The 24,931-nt window shown below is 34.3% G+C and overlaps 1 pseudogene; it reads left to right on the top strand.

Annotated features, from left to right (window-relative positions):
• Positions 1–24,063: 24,063 nt before the first annotated feature.
• LOC131161191 (5S ribosomal RNA) lies at positions 24,064–24,182 on the top strand (annotated as a pseudogene).
• The last annotated feature ends 749 nt before the right edge of the window (positions 24,183–24,931 follow it).

Here is a 24,931-nt window from a genome sequence, read left to right as displayed (position 1 = left end):
CGTATGCTCAATTTGGACATCTGAGTGCTTAAAAATGAATTAAGTCTACTATGTTCGCCTCTAAGCGTATAATTTTCAATTGGCATGGAGTTTATGGGGACTGTCAGATCTAGCATGTGTAGTTCAATGTGACAGACGTGTCAGAACTGACCGAACTCAGTTTGGACCTCGAATGCCCGATTTGGAGACATGGGTTGTTAAATTCAACTAAGTGTACTAAGTGCGTCTCTAAGCGTATAATTTTAAATTGGCATGGAGTTTTTTGGGAACCATCAGATTCGACATGTCCAATTCGATGTTATGGATGTGTCGAGACTGACCATGCTCTGTTTGGCCCTCTAGTATGTCCGATTTAGACACCTGAGTGCTTAAAATGAACTAAATTTATTAAGTAGTTTGTTTCTATTCTAACTTTACTTATGAGTGGGGAAAGAGCTTTCGAGAAGGAGTTTTTGGGGACTGTTAGATTTGGCACGTCCAGTTCGATGTGACGGACATGTCAGGACTGACCACGCTCAGTTTGGACCTCGTATGCACGATTTGGATAGCTAATTGCTTAAAAATGATTTAAGTGTACTAAGTTTGTCTCTAAGCGTATAATTTTCAATTGGCATGGAGTTTATAGGGACCATCAGATCTGACATGTCCAGTTCGATGTGACGAACGTGTTGGGACTGACCATGCTCGGTTTGGACCTCGTATGCCCAATTTGGATACTTGAGTGTTTAAAATGAACTAAGTTTACTAAGTAGTTTGTTTCTATTCTAACTTTGTTTCTAAGTAGAGAAAAAAATTTTGGGAAGAGTTTTTGGGGATTGTCGTATCCAACACGTCTAGTTCTATGTGACGGATGTGTTGAGACTTATCATGCTCAGTTTGGACCTTATATGCCTTATTTTGATAGTTGAGTGCTTAAAAATGAAATAAGTGTACTAAGTTTGCCTTTAAGCGTATAATTTTCAATTGGCATGGAGTTTATGGGGACCTTCAGATCCAACATGTCCAGTTCGATGTGACGGACATGTCGGGACTGAACGAACTCAGTTTGGACCTTGAATGCTAGAATTGGACACATGGGTTATTAAATTCAACTAAGTTTACTAAGTAGTTTGTTTCTATTCTAACTTTGCTTCTAAGTAGGGAAAAAGCTTCTATCAATTCATTGCATACACAGTATATATAATAAAATATTAAAATATAACTGCATAATTACATTGTGTAATCTAGAACAACTCAATTTCAAAACTCTCAACACAAATTTTCCTACCGCATACTGAGTATACCCGATCTAATGAGAAGAGGAGGCACCCACAACATCTGGACGAGATTGGCGTAACATTTGCTCCATCTGCGCTTGCCAGTTCTTCATTACTTCCATCTCCACTTGGACGATGGACACCTTTGCTTGCCAATTGGACATCTCTTCTTTAAGTTGTTGAATCTCCATTTCCACCATTTGCACCTAGAGAACCATATCCTCCTTTTGAGATTGGGCTTCGCTACACACTCGGTCAAGCTTGGCATGAGACACGTGATTGAAGTAGATGCCGACGTTGGGGCGATGTATCCAATGCCAAGACCATTCAACCAACCCCCCAAGCATTCCCCAAGCACCTATCTGTATATGTCGTCATCTGAAATTGGCTCAATCCCCTCTAGAATAGGTGCATTCTTCAGCTCGACCATTCTCGCCTTTTTTCAGTCATGAAAATGTAGAAAATGAAGAAATAAGAATACAATTTTGACATTTTGAATAAAATAATGAACTAAATAATACATTTGACGTACATGTTTCCTCTCTACACCTGGGCACCACTCCCTCGACGGCCTCTAATGTGTCCTCTAATAAAGATCCGACGTCGGCTCCAGGTCACTAGTCTTGGGATCACCCTACATTATCATGTAAAACATAGTTAGTATTAATTAGGTTTGGTGTAAACATAAATAATACGTGTCAGGTAATTATCGGACATATAAATATAGAAATGACCTTTCGATGCCTGATGAATAATTTCAACCGACCGCAATGTGTCGTCTCTAGTTTGTTGCGGTTCTCAGCATTTTTCTTACAGATAGCCTACGAAAAAGAAAAAATGACTTTTCATTAATTAGCGACATCAATACGACAAAGCAGTTATAACAATACAAACACATCACTTGATAGGCCGGGTCATGGAAATGGCGACACACCACCTCCTAATCATCCAGGGAGATCATATCGAATGGGTGAGCCTTTGCTTGATCTCCCATTGCCCTAAAATGCTTGTGCATTTCAGTGCGAAAACTCTTGAATTGATCGCACAGTTGAGTGTTCACCGCCTTTTTAACATGGTCAACATTGAAAATGTCCATATCAAACTTTACCCGCATATGAAATACATAGAGAATGTTAGACAGTTAACTATTTAGTATATTAAAAGTGAAAGAAATGGTTTAGAGTTACTTACCAAGATGCGCTCCACGCGTTGCGCCTTTATCACCTCTAGCCATCTAAAGCAGGTGATTGGAGAATATTGTCAGCATATAATTCTGATCTCCCATGTCCAACTTGTGCACCAATCGTTTAGCGGGGCCGTGAATCCTGGAGGAATATTGATCTGGATTTGCTGTCCCCCATTCCTTTCTAGGTGTTTTTTCAAGACCGTGTTCTTTGCTGCACCACAGCCTAACCTCATTGTTTGTGTCCTCGATGACGTTCATGCTGCAAGAAGAGTTAATTTTGAACAATATCGTTATCATTAATATGTACGACCATAAATATATTATTCTAAATCAAATACTCGTAACCTTACGAACGCTGCTCATCATGGTGGGCAAATCACCCTGGGTGTGATGCCTAGTTGATGGATCAACATCCTTGGTCAGGGGTTCGAATGGATCAAACATTGCCGCATAAGGACCGACATCTTCCGCTGGTCTCGAGGACATCGGATCATCCTCAGGGGACGATCCAATCGAGAGCCTAGACGTAACTCGGCGAGGATGACCTCCTGGTGCCATGTATGCAAAATAATACACAAGAAAATATAACAAGATTGGATATTAGATGGATGCATAGTAAATATATTTACAATTGTTTACACATGTCACATACATGGTGACAACATAACATGCTTACCCCCTATACGTCCTCAATATTGGTATCATCCTCACTTTCTAATATGTCTTCCTCTTCACTATAGTACTCGGCCAGAGTTTCATCTTCCCCATCAGTTTCCTCATTGTCGATGAAGTTAATGTCTTCATTAGGTTCAATTCCAATGTCAGCAGTCCATACGAGTTCTGCTGTTGCACCAACCCTACTCAAAGGTATAGGATCGGCTCCTTCCTTAACAACGTTGATAGCATATTGCGTTGCTGCACTGACAGATGGCTCATTGTCCTGGAAAGAATCCTTGCTGACACTCTTCTCTGCATCTGCAACTTCTGTATTAGCATACAAACTTTGGGGAAAATTTTTTTGGGTCACATGCCATTCACCCTTCAATTTTGTGTCCTTAAGGTAGAACACTTGTTCTTCCTGCATCGCTAACATATAAGGGTCATTTTGATACCATGTCTTACTAAAATTGACACTGGTAAAGTAGACATCCGTGTTTATCCCATTCTTTTTATTACTAATGTCCCACCAGGCACACTTGAACATGTGGATGAGTTTGTTGGCTCCATAATGAAACTCTATAATGTCATCCAATACACCATAGTAGTCAATTTCCTTATCTCCTTCTGCGCCTAGCACCGTAACTCCACAATTTTAGGTTCTTCTATGCACTTCGAAGGACTTCATATGAAATTGTAAGCCGTTGACAATGCAACTACTGTAACGGTTAACTCGTTGATCGATGCCACACGCCAATGCATATAAATTTTTACTTGTCGTTAGTTCTTTATTGTAATACATGACTTTCATCTATTAATTAAAAAGGAGTTTAGATTTCACAAACCGTTAATATTGAAAATGTACATTGTTTCGAACTCACGTAAAATTTGTAACTTACACGGCTCCCAAACCAATTGAAAAATTCCTTCTTATGTCTTTCGTCAACATTCCTTTCATTTTTGGTCAGAAGTTCAGCTTTATGTTCACTATACACAACAATAGTACATGTTAATGTTAACTAAGTATATATATATATATGTTGACCTCATTGGTCACACCCGATTTCGATAATAACAAATACTCAAGTATTTGATGGCTATCTAGTTCATGTGTAGGTTTATATTAGCAAATACACTAATGGCACATGAAGTAAAGCATGAAGACCCCTAATATCATTTTTATTGTATTTCATTATTATTCAATTCGGGTCCGTAATAGTAATTAGGAGAAAAATGTCTCTAATATTTAATGCATATCATGCATGTAGGAACTACAAGCTCAAATGTCTTAAAACAACTCTAGGCCCCTACACATAACTTGAAAATCAAATGACCATAGGTCGACCAACGCAAGATTTTTTCAGTGTCCTCAACAAGACCTAGACTGACCTTAGGACTCCATATACTTCATAAAAATATGCCTTATAGTCTTAACATTAATCATCATATGAATAGGGAAAAATTTCTAAGAGAAAAAGGATCGAAATGCCCAAGGATGGGATGTTCGGTCGACTGAACTCAGTTACACTGAGATCCTTGGTTGACCGAACCCCCACGGGTCAACAAATTGATCGCTCGGTCAACCGACCAAAAGTATATAAGTAAGCCCTGATCGACCGAACCTCCCTAAGTCAACATACTGACCACTCGGTCGACCGACCAGAAAGATACAGGCAACGCCCTGGTTGACTGAACCCCCACATAGGAGATTCCAACTGCCTGGTCGACCGAGCCATGCAGATTTAGGAAAATCGCCTTTAAGACACTTAGTCCGATCGACCGTACTCTCAGTTCATTTTTTGACGATCGACCGAACTCTGTCACTTGGTCAAGCGAACCTTAAGTTCAGTCGACCGGTGCTCTCGGGTTGGACAATTTTTTTACCGAGGTTAAACTTTTTAAACGATTTTAATTTTTCTAAAACATTTTAAAACAATCATAATAATACCCTATGTGTCTTGAACGGTTATAATTTTGGAGAATTCTATATATACCTCCTCATTTATAAGGATTAGTATATGATTAGTAAAAGTGATTAGGAAAATTTCTCTTAAATATTTTATACCCCTTTTGCTATATACTCTACATTCCAAGCAATCGTTTCACACTCTCTTTGATTCTTCTTTGCAAAATCATCTTTGATAAAGAGACCGTTTATTGTATTCTCTTCATTTGCATTATTGTTGCAAATTGAAAGTGAATATATTTGTGTGTTTTCATACATTACATTAAAGCTAGTATACTCTCTCATTTATTATTATTAAAACCATTTTTAGAGAGTTACCTTGAGTTGATTACAGATTATTTCGTTGATAAATATTATCTCAGGACAACTCATTTGAGCTTTTGAATCTTGCATTGTTGTTGCAAGTGTTCAAAGGCTTGTTCTTGTACTTTGTGAAATATTTTTAACAAGTTTGATTTCAAATATCTCTTGTGTTAGAATCTTGAGAAAATCATCTTAGAGATATTGTGATTACATTCTGTGAAAATATTTGAAACCCTATTTGTGGTTGATATATATTTATATACTGTTTCAAAGATAGATTGCAAATACACTCTCACACTTGAATTGCCTAGTGACACTATCTTGAGAGTTGTAGTATTATCTGCACTGAGCTTATAGTTCCTATATTATTGATGTGCATTGATTGATTGATTATACTGTACTTAGTGGTACATAATTTGCTTAGTGTAAGAAGCATATTTCCGTGTATGCAAAAATTGTATTTCACATTTCTTGTATTCTAGACACGGGCTTGAAGAGGGAGACTAGCCCTGGTAAATAGTCCTAGATTGGCTTAGACCTGGTTAGGAAAGTTAGGTGCACCATCCTGGTAAGATGTAGGTTGAGGTAACCCTTGTGAATTGACTTGGTTGTAACCGGTGCCACTCCACCCGTTAAGTGATCATTAGTGGAATCCTCGAGCTTGCGAGTTCAAGGTGGGGACATAGGCACAATTGGCCGAACCCCAATAACATATCGTGTGTCTCCTTTTAATTTCCCGCACTTTATATTTCTACACATGTATGTTATATTCGATTTATTGTGAATATTGCGCATGATTTAATTTATGCATATTACTTTTATCTACACAATTGGTATATGCTTAGAAAGTCCCTAGGTTGTGAAATACCACTAATATCTTGTTAAACCTAGGAGAAATTTTTAAATACCCAATTCACCCCTCTCTTGGGAATACACCAATTCCAACAATTGGTATCAGAGCCTCATTGCACTAGACTTAAACGTTTTTGCAAAAGATCGCAATGGCTCTTATTGGTGTATCCCCATCGGAGAGGATATTACCTTCCAGTCCTCCATTATTTTGTGGTGTTGATTACACCGCCTGAAAAATTAGAATAAAGATTTTTGTAAAATCTATGAATTGGAGGGCCTGATAGGTGATTGATAAAGGAATTTGTATGCCAGTAGAAAATGATATTAATTTGATGCATGCAAATTCATATGTCATGGATTTACTGTACTATGCTTTAGATACTAATATTTTTCATGAGATTATGGCATGTGGTAGTACACAAGAGATCTGGGTTGAGCTGGAAAGGAAATATGGAGAGTCCCAGGAAAAGGTGACCATCACTTCGGGAGTGTCAAGTTCAAATGATCTGGAAGTGGTAAATCTTAAGGGTAGTACTTTATTTGAACAAGAGGTATATGATTCTCACTCTACCTTGATTGATGATTCATATGATGAATATTGTGTTGCTTCATATGCTGAATCATATACTGAATAACATGATAATTTTGTTTTTAATGCACCTGATGATTTTCATGTAGAATATGAGAATATATTATGCGTTGAATCATCTGTTGAAAATTATGATAATTCTACTAATATTGCGTGCAATGATTCTTGTGAAGACTATTGTATTGAATCTTATGATGAATCATGCAATGAGTTAAATGATAAAAGCATGCCTTCTTGCAAACAAATAGAAAATGTTTTGAGTAAAATGCATAAGCTTCTACTAGGGTATCTAAACAAGAAATGATTTTGAAAAAGGAAAATAAAAGGTCGGCTAAACAATTAGAGGAATTAAAAGATTATCATGCCACCTTAAAGAAGAAAAAGTTGAAGAAAATATTAGAAATAATCTACCAGGAGGGAGAAATGAGAGATTATAAATCCTTAGGAATTAAAAAGAAAAATCTTTGTGAAAAGGATTCAGGGTCATCATATAAATCCCATGATCATGCCTCATCATGGAAACATAAGATTAGTAAGCACAGCCTTTTACACAAATTCAAAACTTGTTTACAACATAAAAGAAAAGGGCACAACGGGTTTAATAGTTTAGCTAGAGGTGCTAGAGGCATGGAAAAAGAAATGAAATGGATAATTAGTAAAGAAAACCCTGGAGGACGTAAGGTTAAATGGATCGAAATTAATATTGCATAATTATTTAATTCTTCCTTAGTTCCTAGGTTTAAGTGTAGTGATGATTGTAGGCTTGGGAAGTGGTTGGTGTTTAAAATGAAAATTCTTAGTAGATGCATTCACTATACACTATATTGAACACTAAGAATCCTTGATAACTAAGCCAATATGAAAAGTCAAGTAAAATATCCAATCTAATCACTTAATGAAGAAATATCATGATGATTAGACAAAATATGAAAACAATGGCTATAGCATACTTGAATGAAAATCCACTTCAAAATGGACAAAGCATTTTTGCTTGGTAAATAATTCAAATGCTTAACTCATGCTTAAAGATAAATCATCTTAAGTTAAGCCACTGTTGTCCATAGCACAAGTGTGTGGTTTAGGGGATTTACCTCACACTATATATCATTTAATCCTAAACCCATTCTTGAACTTTAAAGCCTTGAACAAGTAGTAGTCATTACTCTAGGCTTAAGCACTAATGATCGCAAATGCCTATTATACAAGTGCTTGTTTAAACAGACATCCCTCATAATCAAAATTTGAGGTAATTAGTAAGGGAATCAAAATGTTCCCTTTATGCTTAAAATGTAAAATCTTCTATTCTAGTTCACCATCCCATCCATAGGACTCTTTACCAAACCATGATCACACTAGGTAAAGATTCATCATTTTCTTGGTTTGTATCCTTGTTCCAAATTGTGATCATATTTAAAGGATACTTCAAATCACCAAAGATCTATGTTCAAAAATCATATTTTCCTTGTCGCTCTTTGTCAAAATGGTTTGGACATATGCACTATCATAAAACTATTTTAATATTGTCCATATGTGCTCACTTCTTAATACTCTTCTGAACTTAATGATAATTCAATTGTTAAGAGTATTCATTTGAATTATTTTCATAATCTCTCAAACATTAAATCAAATCCTTTAAAGCTTCAAATCGTTTAAAATGTGTTGAATGACTAAAGTGATTGCACTAGGTTTTAAATCTTGATAAATGTGTACATCTCAAAGTGACCTATGCACATGTAATATCGAAAGTCATTCCAACTTGTGCCTCTTATATATTGAAATTCATAAGAAAAGAGGCAGACATAGGCTTATTACCTCAACGAATATTCATTGTGACTTTTTGGTCCAATAAGCCTAAAGCATTCATGCCAAGTCTAAATCCTTAAAAATCTTAATAACCTTGGCTAAAAAAAGTATATAATTAAGAAAAGGCATAAATTGAATAAGTGCATAATTTAGGGGGAGCATTTCCATTTCATTGTCATATAAATTAAAATGTTCTCATCATCTTATAACATTTATGTCTATATGCCTTCATAAGAACTGCACTGAACTCAAATCCATCCACTGCTCTTTAGTGTTTACATTCTTGGATGGATAGATTATTGCTTATGAAATGATGATTGTTACCTGATTGCATGCGTAGTCTAGAATGCCTCCTACATGACGGATGCAGCTAATGAGAATTGCATATTAGTAGTGGATATAGATTCTCGCGTGCCTTAAACTGAAATATAAATTGCTTGATTGAACCTATTAGGTACATGTTTTATGGGAAATGTCCGATTTACAAACAGCATGCTGCCGAAATTTTGATAGAAATTTTTTCAACTTAAAACCATGTACAAAGATGATTATAATAAAATTAAACTTAAAATGTTTTTGAAAGAATGAGTGAAAGTCAATTAAATAATTAAACCTCATCCCGGCATAATCATCAGACATTTAGAGGAGCTCAGTTCCATTCCTATAGAAAAGGCTCAAAGAACTCATATGCATCAATTCACTTATCAAAATATTGAGACTCTTCTGATATTCTTGAACATTATATCCTGCACTTGAAGTTCTATGATTTTATATGGAATGTTCTTGGGTCATGAACATTATTGCATGTCATAATATATACTCTCTGATGTATCTATGGTCTATAGGGATAACTATACTAATCAAGTGATAAATGTAATTGACAAATACTCAGTATAGTTGATTTTAAAGATTTGGATTGATGGCTTAAACTACTAAGCATAATGAAATTAATCTTTGGTTAGTATAAGTAGTTAAAGAATCTAAGCATGTTCCCAAATTGATAAGGGGAGCATCTAAACATAAATTCTTATTTTGTTTTGCTCACAAATATGTTTAGTTCAGATCTGTTATTGAATCAAGTGTGGCATGTGTTTGAATGAAATGTTTTCTCAAAAATCTTGAGTTGAAATATATTAATTTGCCACAATCATTTGATTTGCCATATGATCTTACATGTGATTGTCAAATTTTTAAGATCATTATGATTGTTGTTTTCTAGTTATATTTTAGTATGTACTTCATTGACAAATCAGAAAATTCGTGCTTGCTTGTTTTAAATTAAAATTTCTTTTTCAGCAAGCAATCCCTAACATCATTTTGCAAATATTATAAGGGGGGTGTATATTATTATTATTATTATTATTATTATTATTATTATTATTATTATTATTATTATTATATATTTATTTATTTATTTACATGTACTTTTGGCAAGATCGAATTTCAAAACTAAACTCTTTATCACTTGCCTTATTATTATATACTATATGTTTTAAATTGCATAACTGGTTTGGTACTTCACATGAAAATGCATGCAAACTAGTTAGATTGCTTTTATACTCCTATTTGGTATCATATGTCGTGTGCTTTTAACCCAAATCTTTCACAGGTCTTATGATATATTTCAATTGCAATGGTTTATGTATATTTCTGGTCTAATCATATTTGTTATGTCATTTGAACCTTTTAATGATCAGTTATACAATTTGTGTGCTTCATCGCTATATCTCATGTTTTGTGAATTTGGTTATATTTTGCAATGCATAATTCTCATATCTATTGCATGATAATGATTCTATTTATGCTTTATCTCTTGATCATACTGAAACTGTTTGAGTTGAGTAGTTGTGGATAAAATATTATATCTTAAAACTCAAAACATGTCATTTATATATAGGTATTTTTAGGAAAATGCCATATTTTTAGGAAAATGCCATATTTTCAAACGACATGCTGCTGGAATTTTAAAAAAATTTTCCAAACTTATCTTGTGTATTAATGCATCATATACCCAATGCCTATAGCTATTTATTTTATAACCCTTTTTGCTATTGCCAAAAGAGGGAGATAGAGATGAGAGACAAAAATTGGGTAGTATTTAGTACTTGAATTTGCATTAATAAATTTTTTACATTATGTACATTGTCAGGGGGAGTCTTTCAAGGCTATATCCACTTTTTACATGGTGTATTTGTCATCATAAAAAATGAGGAGAATATTGACCTCATTGGTCATACTCAGTTTTGATAATGACAAATACTAAAGTATTTGATGGCTATCTAGTTCATGTGCAGGTTTATATTAATAGATACACTGATGACATATGAAGTAAAGCATGAAGACCCTAAAGATCATTTTTATTGTATTTCATTATTATTCAATTCGAGTCTGTAATAGTAATTAAGAGAAAAATGTCTATAATATTTGTTGCAGCCAAAAATTGAACGACCTTCACGATCCCTGATCATGACCACCTGAAAAGAGATAAATAAGTAAGGCTTGGAGGACCCGGGGTGTACTCCGGAGGATGTCTCCCTAACTCAGGGATTGGCTTGAGAGGTTTTTTATGCAACAGTAAAGTAGAGTTTAGAATGAGATATTTTAACCTCTTCTTTGAATCCCCATTTCTAGTGATGGAGTTTGACCCAAGGGTGATGTGTCATTTATTGGCAAATTATGGCGCACATGTGAATCGCTCCGGTTGTTATAGCATTGGCGTAGATTACTTTGGTCATTATGGAGCTGACATCAATTGTTCTGGCTAAGTAGTTGACTTAGGTGGTAACTGTCATCATCAATGATGGGTTCTAGTCTCCTCTAGACTTATGGTAAGTGATATATTTGGGGTATATCAATTTCCCTCCCCCCCCCCCCCCCTTTTTCAATTTTGAGTTTTTGAAATTGACTTCCAAAGTTCGAAAGTTGTTGTTTTTCTTTTTTTGTCGAGCAGCTCTTCTTGAGGCATTTTGGGCTGCTTGTGGCTTAATGAGTCGTGCTCTTTTTTTTTTTTTTGTTTCTAGCCTAATAAGTTGTTCTCATATTTTGAGCCCTTTTTGGGCCTCACGAGTGTTGCTCATCAGTTGGGCCGATTCTTCTTTGCCTAATGAGATGTGCTCATTTTTTAGGCAGTCTTCTGGCCTCACGAGCATTGCTTGTCAGTTGGATCAATTCTTCTTTACCTAATGAGTTGTGCTCATTTTTTTTGGTAGTCAATTCTTCTTTATCTAATGAGCTGTGCTCATTTTTTTTGGCAGTCTTCTAGCCTCACGAGCGTTGCTTGTCAGTTGGGCCAATTCTTCCTTACCTAATGAGCTGTGCTCATTTTTTAGGTAATCTTCTGGCCTTACGAGCATTACTCGTCATCTGGGTCAATTCTTCTTTACCTAATGAGTTGTGCTAATTTTTTTGGCAGTCTTCTAGCCTCACGAGCGTTTTTCGTTAGGCCGATTTTTCCTTGCCTAATGAGTTGTGCTCATTTTTTGGGCAATCTTCTGGCCTCACGAGCTTTGCTCATCAGTTGGATCGATTCTTCTTTGCCTAATGAGTTGTGCTCATTTTTTGGGCAGTCTTCTGGCCTCACAAGCGTTGCTCGTCGTTTGGGCCAATTCTTCCTTGTCAATGAGTTGTGCTCATTTTTTGGGCAGTCTTCTGGCCTCACGAGCGTTGCTCGTCAGTTGGGCCAATTCTTCCTTACCTAATGAGCATCTTTTGGGTTATATCTTCAGTAACATTTTGGTAATTTATGATGCCGAGATGGTTGTTCAATTTGACAGGTTCTTGTAGTTTTGATTTCATTGGGGTTAAAAATATGAGTTCTGGTATCTTCAATATTAGTTAGGATTCGAAATCGGTTCGAGATGGATTTGTTTCAAAGGGTTTGGACGTGTATGCACCAAGTGTTCGATCATTTGCGGCAAAGGGAACTGCAGGTGAGCGTGCAGTGTTATAGATTTCGCAGACTATTTTTGTGTCATTTGTGTCATCTATGGGGTCTATAAACTCAGATTATTCGATTGTATCCCAGTTGATCCATGAGTCCTATGTTGGATTTTTTGGACATGGGGTTGTGAGTGCAGTGATAGATTGAAGTTTGAGATTGAGATTTGTGAGATGTCTACCATTGACAATAGTGATTTTGTTACTGTCTGTTTTGATTATGGTGTGGATTGTTCGGCTGATTGGGCTCCAGGTGCTTGCCAGAATGTCATTAAGGAGCTCGATTTTGCTATTTGGGGTTTTGCTGATTGCAATTGCTTCAATTGTGCAATTTCAGTGTGCGTTGCAATTTCAACTCAAATTTCCAATTGTAATTTCAAATTCACTATTCAAAGCACTGTTTAGCACACATGAATGTGCAAGATTCATTATTGCTGACCCCATGGTGCATTCGGCCAACCCATTAGAATTTCAAAGCTTGGCTTTGTTTATTTGACTAGCAGTGCAGCTGTCATGACCCCACTATACATTTGGTGCATGGTCATTGTTCAGTCAATTAAATAACTTGAACATCCTATTAATTAATATTAGCCATTAAGGTGGAGCTCTTCAAGCATTGAAACTGTGGCATCTATTTATTCTTTTTTTTTTTTAGAACTATTATTGTATGATGAAGAAAAAATCGTACCTTGAGAATAGGCACGTTGGCTACATAAATCTTGTACATAGAAACATCAATTGTAGTCAGATTCGCATTAGATCCGAAATTTCCCAATATCGCAAGCTAGGTCCCGATTATTTGTCCGTCAATTTTCTTACTTGGCTTCTTCAATGTGAGTAAAGTGCCATTGACGTGTTTGAACGTAATAAGCCCATACCTTTTACTTTTCCCGGTGACCTTGCCAAGGATCACGACGGCTTCTTCGAGGTCACCATAGGTGGAGAAGAGATTACGGAGGTTCTTGATGGTAGTGTCCCATCCAAGGCCACGAATGAAGAGTTTGCACTGGGTAGGGTCCTAATCGGCGATGGATCGGACGACGTCGAGTACGTCTAGGTGTCAGACAGTGGCATTTCAGACGATCTCAATTGAGCCAATGCATCTACCTTCAATTATTTGAGGTAGTCATGATCAATGATTGAAAGAGAAAACATCTCAAGAAGTTCTGACAAACGACGTCAACTGTTGCAGCCAAAAATTGAATGACCTTCACAATCCATGATCACGACCACCTGAAAAGAGATAAATAAGTAAGGCTTGGAGGACCCGGGGTGTACTCTGGGGGATCTCTCAATAAGTTAGGGCTTGACTTGAGAGGTTTTTTATGCAACAATAAAGTAGAGTTTAGAATGAGATATCTTAACCTCTTCTTTGAATCCCCATTTATAGTGATGGAGTTTGATCCAAGGGTGATGTGGCGAATTATGGCGTAAGCATGAATCGCTCTAGTTGTCATAGCATTGGCGTAGATTGCTCTAGTCATCATGGAGCTGGTGTCAATTGTTCTGGCTAAGCAATTGACTTAGGTGGTAACTGCCCTCATCAATGCTGGGCTCTAGGCTCCTCTAGACTTATGGTAAGTGATATATTTGGGGTATATCAGTTATGTATATATATAATAATAATAATAATACTAATAAAATGATGATAAGGGGGGACAACTAGCATATATGAGAAAAAGACATGACAACTTTCAAAATTTCTTTTGAAAATTTGAAACTAAGGGGGGGGGGGGGGAGGGACAACTGATGCGCCCAAAATATATCAGCTAATAAGTGGAAGTCAACACCTAGTCACACCCCCAAGTCAAACCTTCTGACAGGAGCAATCAACTCCAACCCAATAAAGAGGAGGAGAGATCCACGCCGGCACCTTAAATGGGCGGAATAATATATGTGGGCACTTTATGACCTGGGAGCGATTCACGCCCCCGCACCATAAAGACAACTCAACTTAAAGGTCAACCCTAGTCACTCTAAGAAGGGACACGGGGAAGAGACCAAGGTAAGTCATTCGACACCTATTTTTACTGTTGCATTTGGCCTCTCTAAAGCATTTCCCTTACTTAGGCATCGAAGCAATCCCCCGAAGTACACCCTAGGTCCTCAAAGCCTTTCTTCCTTTCCCTTTTTCAGGTCAACGGGAGTCGAAAGTGTAACACCCCAACCTCGAAGGGTCTGGGATATTTACTTTTTACCATTGATTTACAGCGGAAGCAAATAAACTCAATTATTATTAAACCAGAGCGCTAATTATCCATATTACAATAATTTATTTTAAAAGAAGAAAAATTACACAAGCATAAATATCTGACATCATACTAATATTTCTAATCAATCTTTATTTTTCTATCCCCACCCACATGCTTGTTAAGCCTGATTTCTGACATGCCTTTCAGAGTTATCTGGAATAAAAATATGATTGGAGTGAGACGACGCTCAGTAAGTAAATAAGATTATTATTAGTGTGTGGCCAAAATGAGTTTTTAAAGATTTCGTAAAATAATATTTAATACTATAACTTTAAAATTTCTTCTAAAATAAATGTAAATCAAAAAATTTCTACATAAAACTTTTACCATCAACTATAATAGTAAAATTTAATAACATACTGTGACCGTTAAATTAAACTTTTAACTTTAAAACTATAAAGATATTTAACTATATACATACATATACTTTTCCTTATACGTTTTCTTTAAATCGTCATTTAGGCACAAAAACGACCCTTTTCATATAAACTTATACTTTTCCTTCAACTCATTAATAATTCTGTACACGTAATTAAATATGTATAAATATATATTGTAAAAACCACCCTTAGGCTCATTTGCCGTAAGTCATGTTTACCCCCATGAATGGGTTGTGCGGTTCGAAGACTGGACTTAGCTGGCTGGCCGACCAAACTGAATCAACGTACGTAAACATTAAGTGAGATTTTTCTTATTAAATCCTAGTCCGGAACCAGGTGTGCACTTAGGAGAAATTCACTAATATAAATAACCACTCTGTAAATAATGTGGGTGCACTTTGATCCGTTTAAACTTTAAGTTGCGGTACCGAGCATCTGTAACTTTGAACTTACTTTGCCATAAGGGGTTTTAAAACCATCTTATTATAATTTATACAATTTAAAATAATCTCGTGAAAATCTCATCTTTACTCATATTTTCATGAACAATGCAACGTAGAAATAAACTCATGTCACACAATTTTTGTGTTAAAATATATATAATTTTTTTCTAATAGAAATAAATGCTAAAAATTTACCTGAGGGGATTAGAAAATTTCTTGACTCAAATAAATGCAAGTATATCAAAGATAGAACTGGTATAATTAAATATATAAAAAAGTAAACTCATGGAAATTTTATGAAACTAAGTAACATAATTGAAATTTACTTACAAAATAAACTCGTGTATGAATTTTAAATAAACAAAAGAAACTAACATAATCAAATTTACTTATCTCCTTGTACTACGAACACAGTAACTATCTCTAAGAAATGAGATCGGAAAGAGTGGGTGAGTGAGAACTTACTCAAAAATTCTCTCTCCACCACAAATTCTTTTACTAACTAATCATTCTCTTCCTTGGAAAAATTGTTGTGAAAAATGAAGGTTGAGAGCTTCCTATTTATAGGAAAATTTTTGGAAAGAAATGAAATTTATAAAATTGTGGGAAGATGGGTGAAATTATAATTTTTTTTAAAATTAAAGAATGGGCAAGGGATGGACAAGGTATGGGTTGAGTATGGGATGGGGATGGAGGCCATGTGGGAGTGCTTGCCACCATTCCCATTAAATAATTTTTTAATTAATCACTTACCTAATTAATTAATCAATTAGTTAATTAATTATTTTATTATTTTTCTTAATCATTATTATCATTATTATTATTATTGTTATTACTTTTAAACTATTTCTAGTATTCATTTATTTTATTATTTATTTTTTAACAAGAATTAAATTTGAATTTTGAAAACTCATGTGGGCCCCACATGGTCTTGTGGGCCCCACACAACTTTGAGACCCAAATGGATCCTGCGTAACTCGAATAATCCTCATACGATTTTATGCTTCCTACATAGCTTCGAAACTCCTCTACATGGCTTTGGGACTCATGTGGGCCCCACACAGTCTTGTGAACCCCGCATAGGATACCTAAATTATTATTATTTTATCATATATTTCTATAGATTATGTCAGTCAAAACATTATTTTATGTACTTATTTACGTATATAAACAGTTTCTATCCTGTTTTATCTTATGAAATTCCATTTTGACCAAACCGACCTCTAGGGAGCGACTGAGCCGCAATGGTTTCTGAGCACTCGCTTAGACAAGGTCTTTCTTAGGCATCAAACATGGAATCAAGGATCCTACAGAAAAACACATCTGTATTGATATTAACTTAATGATCATTTTTATTATTTTATTATTATTGTGCTTTAATCGTATATATATTTTTGGGTCATCACAGAAAGAGCAGTCCCACCAATTTTATCCTACAACAATATTTAATGCATATCATGCATATAGGAACTATAGACTTATAGGCCTTAGAACAACTCTAGGTCCCTACACATCACTTGAAAATCAAATTAACTTAGACAAGACTTGGTCGATCGACGCAGGATTTTTTCAGTGTCCTCAACAAGACCTAAACTGACCTTAGGACTCCTTATACTTCATAAAAATATGCCCTATAGTCTTAACATTAATCATCATATGAATAGAAAAAATTTTATATGAGAAAAAGGACTGAAATGTCCAAGGATGGCATGTGTGGTCAACCGAACTCAATTACACTGAGATCCTTGGTCGACTGAACCCCCATGGGTCAACAAGTTGACCGCTCGGTCGACTGACCAGAAGTATATAGGCAAGCCCTAGTCGACCGAACCTCCCTGGGTGAATATATTGACCATTCGGTTGACCGACTAGAAAGATATGGGCAATGTCCTGGTCAACCGAACCCCCACGTGGGAGATTCCAACCACCTGGTCAATCGAACTTCATAGTTCAAAACAGACTGATTGACCGAATTGCGCGAATTTGGGAAAATTTCCTTCAAGACCCTTAGTCCAGTCGACCGTACTCTCAGTTCATTTTTTGCACGGTTGACTGGACTCTGTCACTTGGTCAACCGAACCTTAAGTTTGGTCGACCGGTGCTCTCGGGTTGGGCAATTTTTTACCGAGGTTAAAATTTTTAAACGGGGTTAACTTTGTTAAAACATTTTAAAATAATCCTAATAATACCCTATGTGTCCTGAACGGTTATAATTTTGGGGAACTCTATATATACCTCTTCATTTGTAAGGATTAGTTTGTGACTAGAAAAAGTGATTAGGAAAATTTCTCTCAAATATTTTATACCCCTTTTGCTATATACTCAACATTCCAAGCAAATTTTTTACACTCTTTGATTCTTCTTTGCAAAATCATCTTTGATAAAGAGAGCATTTATTGTATTCTCTTCATTTGCATTATCGTTGCAAATTGAAGAATGAATATATTTGTGTGTTTTCATACATTACTTTAAAGCTAGTATACTCTCTCATTTATTATTGTTGAAATCATTTTTAGAGAATTAGCTTGACTTGATCTCAGATTATTTCATTGATAAATATTATCTTGGGACAACTCGTTTGAGCTTATGAATCTTGCATTGTTGTTGCAACTATTCAAAGGCTTGTTCTTGTGCTTTGTGAAATATTTTTTAACAAGCTTGATTTCAAATATCTCTTGTGTTAGAATCTTGAGAAAATCATCTTAGAGATATTGTGATTACATTTTGTGAAAATCTTTGAAACCATATTTGTGGCTGATATATATTTACATATTATTTCAAAGATAGATTGCAAACACACTCTCACACTTGAATTGCCTAGTGACATTATCTTGAGAGTTGTAGTATTATCTGCACTAAGCTTATAGTTCCTATATTATTGATGTGCATTAATTGATTGATTATGCTGTGCTTAGTGGTACATAATTTGCTTAGTGTAAGAAGCATATTTTCATGTACGCAAAATTGTATTTCACATTTGTTGTATTTTAGGCATGGGCCTGAAGAGGGAGACTAGCCTTGGTAAATAGTCCTGGATTGGATTAGACCCGGTTAAAAAAGTTAGGTGCACCATCATAGTAAGGTGTAGGTTGAGGTCAGCCCCATGAATTGACTTGGTTGTAACCGGTGCCGCTCCACCCGTTAAATGAGCATTAGTGGAATCCTCGGGCTTGCGAGTTAGAGGTGGGGACGTAGGTATAGTTGGCCGAATCCCGATAACATATCGTGTGTCTCCTGTTAATTTCCTGCACTTTATATTTCTACACATGTATCTTATATTCAATTTATTGTGAATATTGTGCGTGATTTAATTTTTGCATATTACTTTGATCTGCACAATTGGTATATGCTTAGAAAGTCCCTAGGTTGTAAAATATTACTAATATCTGGTTAAACTTAAGAGAAATTTTTAAATACCCAATTCACCCCCTCTTGGGAATACATCAATTCCAACTATATATATATATATATATATATATATATATATATATATATATGTAAATATAATGCGAAGTAAGGAGTTTGGAATCACGTACTCTATATATAGAACAATTTCATCACAATTATTGATGACGTAAAAATGGGTCTTTCGTAGGTCGTCGATATCAACGAAATCGTAAACTTGTGCACCAAACGGCCGAACATTTTCTTGAAATATAGAGCTCCTCGATTCTTTATCTTCGGCATTAATAGCATGAACGTCTGTATTTCGCTCCTCACGAGTGAACTTTGTGTCAATATCATGTAGATACATTGAGTAAAATGCAAGACATTCACTATCAAAACTAGTGACAATATACTCATAGGATATGTGCAAACTAGTGTTGCATATAGATTCTTAATTATTAAATCAAATAATAATGTGTTAAAACTTAATACAATAATAGAAGCACAAGATGCATACTTTTTTTTAAATCTATTTTCCTCTAAAACATAGAGAAAAACAATAGAAAAAATAATAGACAAAAATGAAACATCTAGTGGAAAAGAAATTATTAACAATAATGTAGAAAATCCTGAATTTAGAAAAAGCAAAAGAGTAGAAAGACAAAACTTTTGAATCTAATTTTGTAACAAATTTTCTAGTTAAAGAGGATCCAATTACATATCAAGTTGTAACTTCATTAGATGTTATGTTTTAGAAAGAAGTAATTGAAGATGAATTAGAATCCCTAAAAAAAATTACATATGGGATCTTGTAAATTTACCATATGGACATAAAACAATATGGTGTAAATGGGTATTTAAAAAGAAACTAAGATCAGATGGTAGTATCAATAAATTTAAAACTAGACTAGTAGGTAAAGGATATAACCAAAAAGAAGTAGAGGATATTTTTGATACTTATTTCCCAGTTATAAAGGTCACAACTATTAGAGTTTTAATTACCCTATCTTTTATATATAACTTATATATACACTATATGGATATAAAAATTGCATTTTTAAATGGTGATCTAAAAAAAGAAAATTATCAACAACTTGAAGATTATAAGGTAGATAGTGTTGAACATATAGTTTGTAAGTTAGTTAGATCTTTGTATGGAATCAAATAAGCACCTTTACAATGACATGAAAAGTTTGATAAGGTTTTTATAAGTGATGAATAAAAAGTCAATGAATTGGATAAATGTTTGTACAACAAATTTGATGGTGATAGTGGTGTAATAATACGTTTATATGTTGATGATATGTTAATATTTGACACCAGTTTATAAATTGTTAAATCAATCAAATTATTTTCTACTTTAAAATTTGAAATGAAATACTTGGGACAAGCTGTTGTAAGTTTAGGTATAAGAGTTTCATGTGAGCACAATGGTATTTGTTTATCCCAATCACATTATACGAAAAAACTCTTGAAAATTTTTTATCATTTTGATTGTGCATCTGCTAAAACTTCATACAATGCTAGTTTATAACTTAAAAAAATAAAAATAAAGGTGATCTTGTTTCTAAGGTTGAGTATGCCCAAGGAGTGGGTTCTTTAATGCATTTAATTGATTACACACGCCCATATATTGCATTCATTGTATGTAAACTTAGTTGATATAATCTTAATCCTTGACATGATCGTTTGATAACACTAAAAAGAGTGTTAAAATATCTTAAGGATACTATAAATTATGGAAATAAAAATGTTAAAATATCTTAAGGATACTCTAAATTATGAACTATTTTATTGTGGACACCCTACAAGTTTAGAAGCATTTTATAATACTTGTAGGATATAAAACACATATGATATCGAGTCTATGAGGGACTATGTTTTTACTTTAGTTGATGCTACTATTTTGTAAAAATTTCAGAAATAAACATGCATGGCAAGGTCCACTATAGAGGTAACTTTTGTAGTTCTAGAGAAAACAACCAATGAAGCTGATTAGTTAAGGACATTGAATATTCCTTTGTGGGTAAGACCAGTCTATACGTTGTGATTGCTTAGCAATAATAACTCGAGAAAATAATAAGACCTATAATGGTATGAGTAAGCATATGTGCCTAAGACATAAGATAGTGAGATAATTAATCTCACTTGGAGTGATCACATTGAGTTATGTGATATCATGATAACTCAATCTATGTTATTAGAGATTCCATAAACTAGATTTAATGGGTAATAACAAGTCATTAAGTAGTTTGCTCAACACTATTATTTGTTTTACTCATCTGCCCTATGATATTGGAATGGTAAAACTACAATGATTATGAGGTCGAGCTTATATTTTAATGAATTCATAACTTTTGTTTAGTTGTAGTTACACAGTTAATAGATTCACCTACATGTGTGTGGAAGTGGGACCATTTCATGTGAAAGTTTATTGGGCTAAAAATTTCTAGAGCATTCATAAAAATTCAGGTATGATGTATGACCTATATTGTACCAATCTATAGAAGTCTTGTATTTAAAAATGTCATGTGAGTTATGTGTTTATAGAGTTACACTAGAAGAGGTTGGTTCAAGAGTATAAAATTCATGAAGTTCTTGTAACTCATAACACACATTCTCTAAGTGCAATTCAAACAAATGGTATCATTACCCTTTGCATGACTTTTCATGGTTACCTAGTGCTTGGTGAATTTTATACTCTTGAACCAACCTCTTCTAATGTAATTCTATAAACACATAACTTACATGATATTTCTAAATACAAAGCTTCTAAAGGTTGGTACAATATGTCATGCATCATACCTAAATTTTCATGAATGCTCTAGAAAGTTTTTTTTTTATTTGAAACACGTAGGGGATTGTTGGAGATTTTTCAAATTATGGAATATTTTTTATTTTTTATTTTATGATTAATGGCAGTAGTTTTCTTGGTGTTATTTCAAAAATTTTTATCTTTTAAATTTCTTGCAACAGTTAGATGTTAAATAATCAAATACCATTTTCTGTTGTAATAACCAAGGTTGGAAGTTACTCATTTATGCAACCTATAAATAGGCTAACTCTAGTCCTTTCCAAAACATAACTAGCATACATCTCTCTTCTTTTCTTACATCCTCATTCTTCCCATCATTATCATATGTTTTCTAGTACCTAGCTTGTTATTTTTTCTAACACTTTATTTTTTTCCCTTCATATATATTGGGTAACCTAATATTGTAACTCCTAAAGCTTTGGAGTTTGTAAGTGAACACAGACTCGAGTCTCGCTAAGTATTCTTGGCATCTGTACGCTCTGTGACTACTTGCACCAAGACACTTTGTCTATAGGCATGAATAGTTTTAAGGGCCATGATTCTACCATGCCTAGGCTCCTCTTTCATAATCTTTTTACTTGTCCAATTTAATTATTATCTAATTACATCTTCATCTCTTACACTTAAACACATGCCATAATCATAAAAACTTGGCACGTGAGAATAGATTAGAATTGATACTTATAATTTTACATATTTTTTATATAATTTTTAATTCCGTTCCACTTCTAATCCATTCAATTCTAGCGTACTAGACAAAGGGTTGTTATGCATTTGGTACATAGGGTTGGAAGGGAATTGAGAGGAATAGAATTGAATTTCTCACTTGATTTCATCATGTCTCATATTCAAATCTTCATTCCATTTCTTTCTTATCCCATTACATTTCACAAATCAAATATATTGTTAGTGCACACAGACTTGCACTCTATCCGGGGATATCCTCAATTCTTCTTCTTCTTCTTCTTCTTCTTTTAGTTTAAATTGGGGCTTACATTTGCAAGATTGCTCGCAATGATCCTCAATTTGTATGTTTTTAGTAACGTGACTTAGAAACACGACTTCACCCGATAAAATTAGGGTGCACACACTCCCACTAAATAGGAAGGATCCTCAATTTTTCTTTTTTAAAAAAGAAAAAAAAAATGGACTCACACGTATGCCATTACTTGCGAACTTGTTGTGAATACACTTGCACGTAATGTTGGAGGATCTTCCATTCTTATTTATTATTTTTGTAAAAGAAATTTGCATAGACCTCATCATCTAAAAATATGTACACTTTTTAGAGACACATAATGTCTCTTATAAACCTAAACTCTCACTAGATGAACAAGGAACTCTATGAGCCTAAACAAAATCGCATAGCAAATATAAAAACTACTCTCCATAAGAAAGCAATGCTGATAATTGCCCATCCACAAAAGACAAGAACAGGTAATCAAATGTGTGGGCAGGCTTAAACAATGAACAATGATGAAATGACATAGTTTTTGCATAATGAAGTGTGCTTGCACAAAAATCAAAATTTCCTTTTAAAAGTTTTATACTTGATGACTTTACTTACTTTTGAGCTGTTAATGAGGAAAAAATGAAACAAGGATGGATGAGGTAGAAGTCAAAAGCAGTAACGTTGATATCTATTATTAAAAGATGTTCCTAACATTTTTCTAAAGTGTCATTAGAAAAACCATAAATCAAATGTTTAATCTTTGAAAAAAGAAAGCCATAAATTCAGGCTTCACCACTGTGTGAAAACCTGTTTCAAATCAAAATATTCAACACATTAAATTCACACTGTTAGTTTTTTTATTTTTTTTTTTGAAAAATGAAGAGCTGATTTAAAGAACTAAAATAATTTTTGTTAAAAAAGTAGTAGGCTTTGAAGCTGCTGTATTCTAGGGCACACACAAGATCCCGGTCGGTCCCACATTCGAACGTAGAGTTTACATTTAATCTCGTGTAGTAGGCTTTGAAGCTGCTGTATTTTAGGGCACACACAAGATCCCGATCGGTCCCACATTCGAATGTAGAGTTTACATTTAATCTCGTGTGTCCTTATAATATTTTCGAAATATAGTAACCTACTAAGAACCCTGTATTTTCTAATACTATTGTAATAAATGACGAAAAAAGTCATTTGTTGATGTCACTTTTTTAGTTATAAATAATGACATAATAATAATTGACGAGGGAGATTGAGCTCGTTATCAAGTCAGTTCAACTTGTATTTTTTTAGTTTGCGATTATATCAATACTAATACACCAAATCCCATCAGAACTCTGCAGTGAAGTGTGCTTGGGCGGGAGTAGTGTTAGGATGGGTGAGCTTTTGACAAGTCCTCGTGTTGCGCTCCTCTTTTAAGGTTTGAATTATTCCGGCTCTTAAAACACGCCTTCCCTTAAATAAACAATTTCAAAATAAAAATAAAAACTAAGAAAATACTATTCATTTTGCTTCCTAAGAATGACTAGGAGTAGGATGAGGCTAGTTTTACCTATTATTTTTCTACAAAAGTAAAATAATTGTCATCCTTGCCTTATTTTTCTACAAGGGAATAAGAATTTTATCTATTATATTCTATAATTAAATGTCGGGTACACTCCAATGAGATGTGTGAAAATTTATATGACGAGTATGTAAAATTAGGAAGATCGATTCTATTCCATTATATTTTATTCTTATGTAACGAACAAATAAAGGTTGCGGCTGTGATCCTTGTTAGTCTTCTTCTTGAAAAATTTCAATTTATAAAAGACAATAAAATTGTCTTATTTATATTTTCTTCATGAAGTGACAACGTGTGTAACAATATTGTTGACCTTACAAACTACTATTCCTTTCATGTATAAGCTAGTAGATTTTGGGATCGCCAACTTGTTTAATATTATATTGTTTCTAATTGGCAAAGTAAAATAGGAAAAAGTGACAATTAATATTTTTTCTATATAAAAATTAGATTGTAAAAAAAAATTAGGTTCGGTGCAAGGATGGAATTGGGGCAAGTCGGAGAATGTCATCACTATGATGTCCCGTATTTCCCATTCTAATCTAGACTTAGTGCCAAATATTTTCTTTTCGAAAAAAATTGAACCTTATTCTTCT

Source organism: Malania oleifera, chromosome 7 (assembly GCF_029873635.1).
Source record: "Malania oleifera isolate guangnan ecotype guangnan chromosome 7, ASM2987363v1, whole genome shotgun sequence".
Lineage (NCBI taxonomy): Eukaryota > Viridiplantae > Streptophyta > Magnoliopsida > Santalales > Ximeniaceae > Malania > Malania oleifera.
Note: the sequence above shows the minus strand (reverse complement) of the source record. Positions and strands in the feature narration are given on the sequence as shown.